Here is a 9,802-nt window from a genome sequence, read left to right as displayed (position 1 = left end):
CGATACTCAAACTATAAAAAAAAAGTTAAGCCATAAGTGAATAACGAATGTACTGTAATAAAAATCTGATGAATTTTTATTCACTTATGAATAATGAGAGCTGAAACTCTAAAAAAATAATTTTTTTATTTTATCTTAAAACTATATCAATATGGATGTCTATTTATAGAGAATAAAAAATTATCAATTTTAATATATTTAAAATAATTTTTCGATAAAAATAGCTTTCTAAAAATAAAAAAAATAAAAAAAGTATGTTTTTGGGTATATTAAGATAATGATTAGCATACTTTAAGAAACATGTTTGGTTGGAAAACACATGTGTATCCGTTATCCATTTCCGCCAGTACGTCTAAGTGTTTTGCGGCAAAATAAATGTGTGGCTGAGAATGATTCCCTCATTCTCAACCTTTTTTTTTCTCAATTGAACCCTCCTCTCTCTCTCTCTCTATATATATATATATATATATATATATATATATATATATATATAATTACTTTATTTAATTATTAAAAATAATTAAAAGAAACTCCTAAGCTTCTTAAAAATAAAAACTGTCGTATGATTTTTTCCATTGTGCAAAAAATTGGCATGCTTCACATATTATATGTATATTAATTATAAAAATCGGTTTGTGAGAGTATCACTATTAATTTCAACTTCTATTTTTATCCGTGGATTGTGCTCTGCTGTCCTTTTCTTTTTCTATGATGTTGCCACGATTTATATTTCTTTTTCCTATTTCCAAATCCAAGTTTACTAAAAACAAATAATGTTATATATTGTCAAGCATTCATTATTAAATGTAAAATAATAGTTTTCTGGAAATAATCATTTAGGTTCTGGTCATAGAAGATTTTTATATTTATAATCTTTTCCCCTCAATTAATTTTTATTTAACAGTTTTCACCCCTCATAATTTTAAAGTTAAATTATTGGTATTTTATACATTACGATTTGATCCCCTATTATATTTTAAAGTTACACTTTGACCCCTTACATATTTTTTTAATAATCTTTTTTTATCAATTTCTTTATGATACAATTTCAAGTCTTATTTTCGTCGGCCTCCTCCGTACATAATTATTTGTATCCAAGTTACACTTTATATGGTTTAATCGTCTCTGTGGTATGTATGGTGTCGATTTGCATTTTTTAACATAATGAGACTTCCGCAGCATCGCGTGGACGGTCAAACCCTAGTTTATATCCATTATAAAATATTTTTCTTGAAGCTTTTCTTAAAAAAATATTGTTTCTTCATAAAAATATTACGATATATCTATCGAAGTTGACGAAAATCGTTGTAACAATAAAGTTTATTATTATTATTTGTTTTTTGTTTTGTAAAAATAAAACGTTAAACATCCTGAACTAAATTAATCAACAAATAATGACGTTACAAGTGAATTATACCCACTCGTATGTCACAATTATGATTAAATCAACCAACATCAAGTGAATCATATAATGAAAGATATAAATGTGGTTATAAGGAAGGGTATTGTTATACCTATCCCAGATTTTTTAATCCTAACACATATTAGCTTTAAACAATTTACCATTAAGCTGGAATCCTTTTTTGTTTAATTAAATCAAATCGTTCTATATAACCTATAAAGAATAATAATAATAAACATAATAAAAATAAAAATAATAATAATAATAATAATAATAATAATAATAATTATTATTATTATTATTATTATTATTATTATTATTATTATTGTCGCCGTCTTATTATTATTATGGTTTGTATTGTATGAATACACATAAATACATATCGTATACATATAAATATGAAATAAATATATATGTATACTTAATAATATGTACAAATACACATAATTATGTTTTTTATAAATATAAACTAATAAAACATTAAAAATATATTCAAACGTCAAACATTTTTTTGTTTAAATCTTTTGTTCAATTAAAATTAAAGATTTTTTTAACTATATAAAAAATGATAAAAGTTTAAAGATTTTTTGGTTAAACAAATAAACAAAACGTCATATTTTTTTTAAAACAAAAAGTCATATTTTTTTAAATTCCTTGTTTGAAACAGGAATACAAAAACATAATAAGTACGTCAACAATGTTTTTTATGTTAAATAATGTTTTCAAACAAAATGTCGAAAAAAAATATATTTTTAAATCATAAAAACAAAGGTAAATAAAGAAAAAATAAATAAACTATTATATTAAAAGAAAATAAAAAAACATAATCATTACATAATCATTACTTATTTAAGGAAAAAAAAGGAAAAATATAATTATTAGGGTAGGGTTAAGTGGAAAGAGGATATGAATAACATGTTTTTTTAATAAAAGAAAATAGGACCTTACTACTTTATTTTTGACGTTCAAAAAAAAATTTAATAAAAGAAAAATTATATATGTAATAAACTTTCTTTTATCTTTTTTGGTTTTAATAAAAAATATCATTTTTTAACAGTATCATGCATAAAAAAGTTTATAACAAACTGTTACCTCCAAGGTAAAAAATAAAAATATTCCTAACAAATTTACCCTTATATTAACTTAAATATCATACTTTATGAAAATTTACATTTACAGCCTCTAACATATAAATATATCAATTTTATTTTATATAACTATGGACGAAAAAATAAATATAGGAAAAATTAAACTAACATTGTTATATTATTTTTAGTTTTATTTATAATTCTATGATTATAAAAGTATTTTAGTATATTAACATGAAAGTTTGTAGAAAAAAAAAATATCGAGTTAAATATACGTTATTGAAATGTAAAAAAAGAAAAAACTAATATATATATATATATATATATATATATATATATATATATATATATATGAGAAAAAAAAAGGAAAAGAAAAAATATTTTTTCGTAAAACAATATAAGTAATAATTTACTAATGGGAAAATTGTCGGAGGTCCTACTATGGACATACAATCCTAATCCCTATATAATATCATATATCATTATAATCTTACTTTTTAGGTAATGATTATTTTTTTAGGTAATGATTATTTGACTAACTTTTTTACTTTATTTAATTATAATCTAATTATTATTGTTTTATTATTTAATAATATTTTTATTATTTAATAACATTTTTATTATTAACTTTATTTAAAATTAATAATTTTAAACTTATTTTTTATTAATATAATAAAAACAACAAGAATATTGTTTTTATAATATAATAATATAATTAACATTATTAAAAAAATTCCAAATAAATTTTCAATAATTTTTTTATTCTTGTTTTTAATCGTAAACCCACAACTTTAATACATTTTGTTTTTTTTTTCATTTTCCATAAACCTAATATCATTTTTTTAAACGACATAGTTAGTGGTTAGAAGTTAATATCACAAAATCATCAAACGTCTGGATTAAAACTTGAGACCTCCTATCTAAAAGACAAAAGTCTCTACCAAGTGTGTTAATCCCACATTATCATTGATTGTAAGAAACATATAATAATAATGTTATAAAAAAAATAAAATTCCAACAAATCTTCTTTTTCCTAAAATTTTAAATATTACATACTAAAAATCCGAAACAAAAATAAGCAACAACTAATCATCTATATTTACCTTTTATATTTTGTATGCACTTGATGTACAAATGAATTTAGTGTCAAAAAAACGATAAATACATCAAATAATTTTACACATATAAATTAAATATTAGATATTATACTTAGGTTGTGTTTGGCGCGTCACAGGTAGCTTATTTTTCGAGCTTTTTTATGTTATCGTGTTTGGTATGTCAAAAAGTAGCTTATAAGCTAGCTTTTTGAAAAGCTACTTTGACTAGCTTTTTAGGAGCTTTTTTAAAATTTTCTAAATACACCCCTTAATTAGTTATAAAAACACATATTCCTACATGTCATTTTATGTAATTTTATATATTTCAGCTAAATTTTCAACTTACCAAACGTTATTTTTTATCAGCTAGCTTTTTATTTAACAGCTAGCTTTTCAGCTAACAGTTAGCTTTTCAGCTACTACGCCAAACATAGCCTTAGTGGGTGGAAAAAATATAAATAATATTATAAGAAAAATAAATTAATCTAACTTTTTTCACTTTATGTTCGACTTAAGCCACAAACGCAAGCTTATTTTTTTATTACAATATTTAGTTATAATATCTAATACATTTTGACTTAAAAAAAAAAGAAAAAAAAAACTCAAATATGAAACTCCTAATAATCCAAAATTAATTTCTCATTTTTAAAGTATTTATATTGTTTTATTTTAGAATTTCGTTATCCACTTTTTGGATTAAAACCAAAAATCTATTTCTTATTTCTCACTATTAATTGATGCACATGATTAAGTATTGAGAATAAAAAAAATGAAAAATATGTAAAAAGTATCCAATCAAGATTTACCTGCGCAGGTCCAAAACTATAATACCTAATTAGCACAAATCGTGTCACTTCGAAACCTTAAAAAAGCAATGAGTGGTGGATATTTAGCCAAGCGAACGTAGTTGAAATATAGACAACATCAAATTATAGTCAAGACCCTATTTTAGACTTCCAATACAAAGACTTAGGAAATACCATACAACACTCTACACGTGTATTGTCGCAAATCATTTCAGCCATTGAGTTGTTATCGACCACTTGAATAGATCTCAATCAATTTCATTGAAGAAGCAATATCTTGCTTTTGATGGGTGAGTGACCGTTGGAAATTTTGAACAAAGTAACAAGAGAATTAAAGTCGAGGGCTCTACACCAAGATGTTTCTTATGAATGAAATTAATATAAAAATATATGGTTGTAAGGCCAAGTGGTATACTTACCACGAACCCAGTCATAGTTTAGGTGGCCACGAAAAATTTTCGTGCACACCACCCTGAGGTTTTGTGGTGTTCCGTGCTCGTGCTCCTTCATGTTGGCGACGACGATCCTAAACCCCCAGTTGTATTTTGTTTTATGTTTTGAACCGTTTAACGGTCATTTTTCAAGTTTTTTATTTTTATTTTTATTTATATTTTTTTTACAAACTCAATACCTATAAATAAAATCCTCACTTTTCATCAAATTTTACACTTTCATTCTCTAAAAACCTTCATTTTTCACCAAAAAACACACGGATTTCTTTAAAAATTTTGATTCGAATGATGACGGAGAATTCATCTCGATCTTCTTCAACGTTGTGCAACACCTTCATGATAAAGAAAGTTCGAATGTTGTTCGTACAAGGGCGGTCGTTAATCGTGATCGTCAAGCCGCACACGACTTATTGGTACGCGATTACTTTGCCGATAACTGTCTTTATAATGATGACTCGTTCGAACGTCGTTTCCGTCTAAATAAGACTATATTTTTACGTATTAGTAATGCTTTAGAGGTCCGTTATGATTTTTTCAAACAAAAACCTGATGCTAGAGGAAGAATGAGTTTTAGTAGTATACAAAAGTGTACGACTGTACTTAGGTATTTGGGATTCGGTATAGTATTTGATGCATCCGACGAATACTTGAAAGTATCCGAAAGGACCGCAATTGATTGTGTAGATTGGTTTTGTGCATGTGTGTATGAGGTTTTTTACTAACAATATTTGCATAAACCTATTCCACGTGACATTGAGAGATTATATTCGGCTCATGAAGAGAGGCATGGATTTCCGGGTATGCTTGGGAGTCTAGATTATACGTATGTGGCTTGGGAAAAATGTCCAATTGCATGGTGTGGTCAATCCACTCGAGGAGACATAGGTAAACCAAGTAAAAATCTAGAAGCTGTTGCATCTCAGGATTTGTGGATATAACATTCGTTTTTTGGAGTTGCAGGGTTTAACAATGACAATAACGTTCTTCGTCAGTATCTTCTTTTCAACGATCTTTGAACCGACAAAGCACCTGATATGGCGTTCACAATGAACGGACATTTGTACAAATATGGTTACTACCTTTGTAATGGGATATACCCGGATTATTCTACACTTATGAAGGAATAATCGGTTCCTCGACGTGAAAAGGCAAAGTTATTCACAAAGATGCATAAATCAGCGAAGAAGGATATCGAGAGGACATTTGGAGTCCACAAGCAGACATAAAATTAGACTATGGTCCAAGCATGTATTATAATGCACAATATGATCATTGAAGATCAAGGTCGAACGATTTGCACGTATGATCCGGACGATTGAGTCGTCCCGCTTGAAGAGTTCGTACCCGGAACGAATGAATTTTTATCACGAGTTGTTGAAATTCATAACAGCGAAACATGTTTCAATCTTCGAAAAGATGTCGTTGAGCATTTGTACCAACTCAACATGAACGAAGATTAGTTTTTTTTATTACTTATGTTTGTTTGTTGTTTTTTTAATTATATGTTATTTAAGTAATGTAATGTTTTGTTTTGTTTTGTTTTATTTTATTTTATTTTATTTTGTTTTATTTTATTTTATTTTTTTTTAATTCTAGGTTAATTAAGTAATGTAGTTTGAAGTTGTATTTTTATTTTTATAATTAATGAAAAACTAGTTAAAAAACATTAAATGTTTTTTTTTTCAAAAAATGTAATTTTATTGTATTTTTGAATTAAAAAGTAAAAAAAAATGATGTGAAGTTGAGTGGTTGGTAGTGGGTATCCCATAGGTTTAGTGGTAGTTAATAGTGATGACGTGGCACCTACCACTATAATGGTTAGTGATGAGTATAATTAATGGTCTAAACGATTGATACAAATTAATGTCTAATAATAGTTATAAATGGATACATAAATAAATATAAAGAACCCTTTTTTTCCCAAATACCATTAATAATAAAAGTTATATTTGTTGCGGATCAACGCCCTTGCCACATTATGGTTTGAAATTAAAATATTCATCTAAATTTTCTTCCTACTTGTTAAATGGAGACAATTATTTTAAAATATTATTAGTTTTATTAAATATAAAATTTGTTATCATTTAATATGGATAATAGGATTATTATGAATAAAAAGCAGAATATTTCATTTCTCTTATAGTTTTCTTCACCAAAAAGATTACAAGGTCAACAAACCAATTTATCATATTGTATCTCTAACAATTACAAACAATACTCAAGTTTTTCTCCAACTATGATGCTCCTAATAACATGTTTTAATCAATAATTTATTCATACACCAACTCTAAAGCCCAATCAACTCTGATAGGGTTTGTAAACATACCTCAAAACGGATTTGTCAAGCATAAAGCCTGATTGGGGTTGTAATTCATGAGCTTCCATCACTAAGGCGGTTTGCGGCTATCTGCACCACCCTATCAGCTCTGTGTCACTACAACAGCTCCCCTGCATCGCTACAACATTGCCCTAGGTGTCCCTTCTTCCTTCGTACCCCTCCCCTTTTTCTCCGACCTTCGATTTTTCCTCCCACTCCCTAATATCTTTCTCTCTCACCCTCTTTTTTTTTTTTATTAATGATTGACACACAATGTGTACATCTCTTTCTTTCTTTTCCCCCGCTCGAGAATACTCCCAATCGTGGGGGCGATATTCTTGTTTTTTTTTTCAAAACATAATTAGCATAATAATCCATTAGTCTTTTCCACTTTCCCCCACTTTGGTCTAATATCAAGAGCACTTATGTCATTGCATCTTAATTTACATCTAATAAAAAAAGTACCGTTTATTTTCATTTTCAACTAACAAATACAATAAATAAAATATTTGTATTTTTTTCCCCTTTTAAACACTTGGGCATCTATTTACTTATTTTTACAAATCAATTTAAAAATTGGTTAAATACTTGTTAGCCCTGAAACACCATTTCTTTCAACTAATTAAAAGACCTACATATTCTAATTTTTTGGTAATTAACCCCCCCCCCCAAAAAAAAAAAAAAAAAAAAAAAAAAAAACGCTTAAAGAGATTTCGTCCGGGAATCTCACAATGTAATTTCCCCTAGTATTACCTGATTCATGCATTTTCATTCTTATATAAGATTTCCGTTATCTTAGAACTTCTACCATCGAGATCTTATTTCTCAATCCTTGATATTATTACCTTCAACGTTCTGATTCTCATAGTATTTCCTGTATCGAGAATACATCATACATTTCGGGAATACATCATACATTTGTCCTCTTCGTAACACCATGATTTAATATTTAATTCTTTATCACAAAAGAATTGTGTCTTTATCAATCATAATATTATTATAAAAAATTATAAGGTTTTATAGTATCATGTATCTTAAGCTCTTCTTTTTTCACCTCTTCACATGGTTAAAACATGATAGATCATATATGAGTACACTATTACCATTTTCCAAAGGACCATCGACTAGCGTCTTCCTACTACTTTTGAAAGAATTTCGTCTACCATCACCTTTCCGCTCATAACTTTTTATTAACCACTACGGTACTCACTCATGTCTACTAGAGAGCTCATGAATATTTCTTGTTACTACTACCCTAGATTTGTATTTCAACATGATATTGACTAGTAAGTAAGATCTCTTGGTTTACCCCCAAGAGTCATCACACAATGAGTATTAATTTTTAGCATTTTTAGCTACTTATCACCCCTTGTCACATGCAAGTCACTACTTCGCGCTTCTAAAATAATATTACTCCAAATATATCTTCTTCATTTGTCCATGAACACAATTTGGATACCCTTACTCTTACCACAACACTCTGATGCCTAGAGTTTCACCTTATGTTTTATTAATAGTCACTAAGGACTTAACTCTTGTTCACTTCCAACTCTCTAATCCATATCTAAGTTGTAAGCATTTAACAACTTATCTCATTACTGAATTGTTGGTGATTTTAGTGTTATCCATATATTTTGGTGTAACTATTATTAATAATTAGATAGGTCGATTTTCGTTTACTAACCGAGGTTGGAGGTGCGGGGTGCATAGTTGGAGTGATAAATGTGAACTCGGTAATACGGGGGTCCGGGGTCAAAGAGGCAACCATGCATTTTCCCACCCAAACCTTTAATGATATCATGATGATGTCATGAGTTAGTTATGTCTTAATAACCAACGATTTCTAGCGCCAAAAGGAGGCAACTTATGTTTAGCTACTTTTCCCTCTAGTAAAAAAGCTTTTCTCTGGTTCCAGAAAAAGGGTTGGAACTTACATACACGAAAATCGTATATTGATTTGTTTTATCTCTCTATAACACAAAAACAACAAGGTATATTATGTGTTTCTGATTTAGAAGTGGCCTGACATCTAAATTGAAATCTTGTGGATTATTCCAAATCCGATTTCGTGAACCGCAGGCTATAGGGTCGAAATCACAGATTTTGGAAAATGATTGCAATCACGATCCAAGAAATATCCAAGTATATTGATATTCTTCAGACCCTAAAATTCTAACATTCAAAATCTATGATTTTCTATGAAAGAATATCAATGGAAGAATCTGTTAAAGACACGACTTCCAAATTCGGGAAGTTGGATAAATTTTAAGGCACTGATTTTCATCGTTGGCAGAAGAAGATGCATTTCCTTCTCACTACCCTAAAAGTTGTTCACGTTTTATACACTCCTGCACCTGAACCAGTGGAATATGAAACCATTGAACATACGAGAAAAAGATGCAAATGGGAAAATGATGATTACATCTTTCGTGATCACATTTTAAATGGTATGTCTGACTTTCTCTTTAACATCTATCAAAATAAAGAATCTGCAAAAGATCTGTGGGATGCCCTTGAATCCAAATACATGGCATAGGATGCCTGAAGTAAGAAATTCATTGTCAGTAATTTTAATAATTACAAGATGGTGGATTTAAGGCCTGTCATGGAATGCTACAATGAACCCATGAGGATTTTGGG

The 9,802-nt window shown here is 28.0% G+C and overlaps 1 long non-coding RNA gene across 1 annotated transcript; it reads left to right on the top strand.

Moving 5' to 3' along the window:
* The first annotated feature begins 4,698 nt into the window (after positions 1–4,698).
* LOC145156575 (uncharacterized) lies at positions 4,699–6,389 on the top strand. The gene is made up of 2 exons (XR_013736808.1): positions 4,699–5,730; positions 5,806–6,389. It is a non-coding gene; the product is annotated as an uncharacterized LOC145156575 (long non-coding RNA).
* The last annotated feature ends 3,413 nt before the right edge of the window (positions 6,390–9,802 follow it).

The sequence above is a fragment of the Lactuca virosa genome, chromosome 2, assembly GCF_052849685.1.
Source record: "Lactuca virosa cultivar CGN04683 chromosome 2, Lactuca_virosa_CGN04683_v6, whole genome shotgun sequence".
Lineage (NCBI taxonomy): Eukaryota > Viridiplantae > Streptophyta > Magnoliopsida > Asterales > Asteraceae > Lactuca > Lactuca virosa.
The sequence above is the reverse complement of the archived record's forward strand: the minus strand, read 5'-3'. Positions and strand labels throughout refer to the sequence as shown.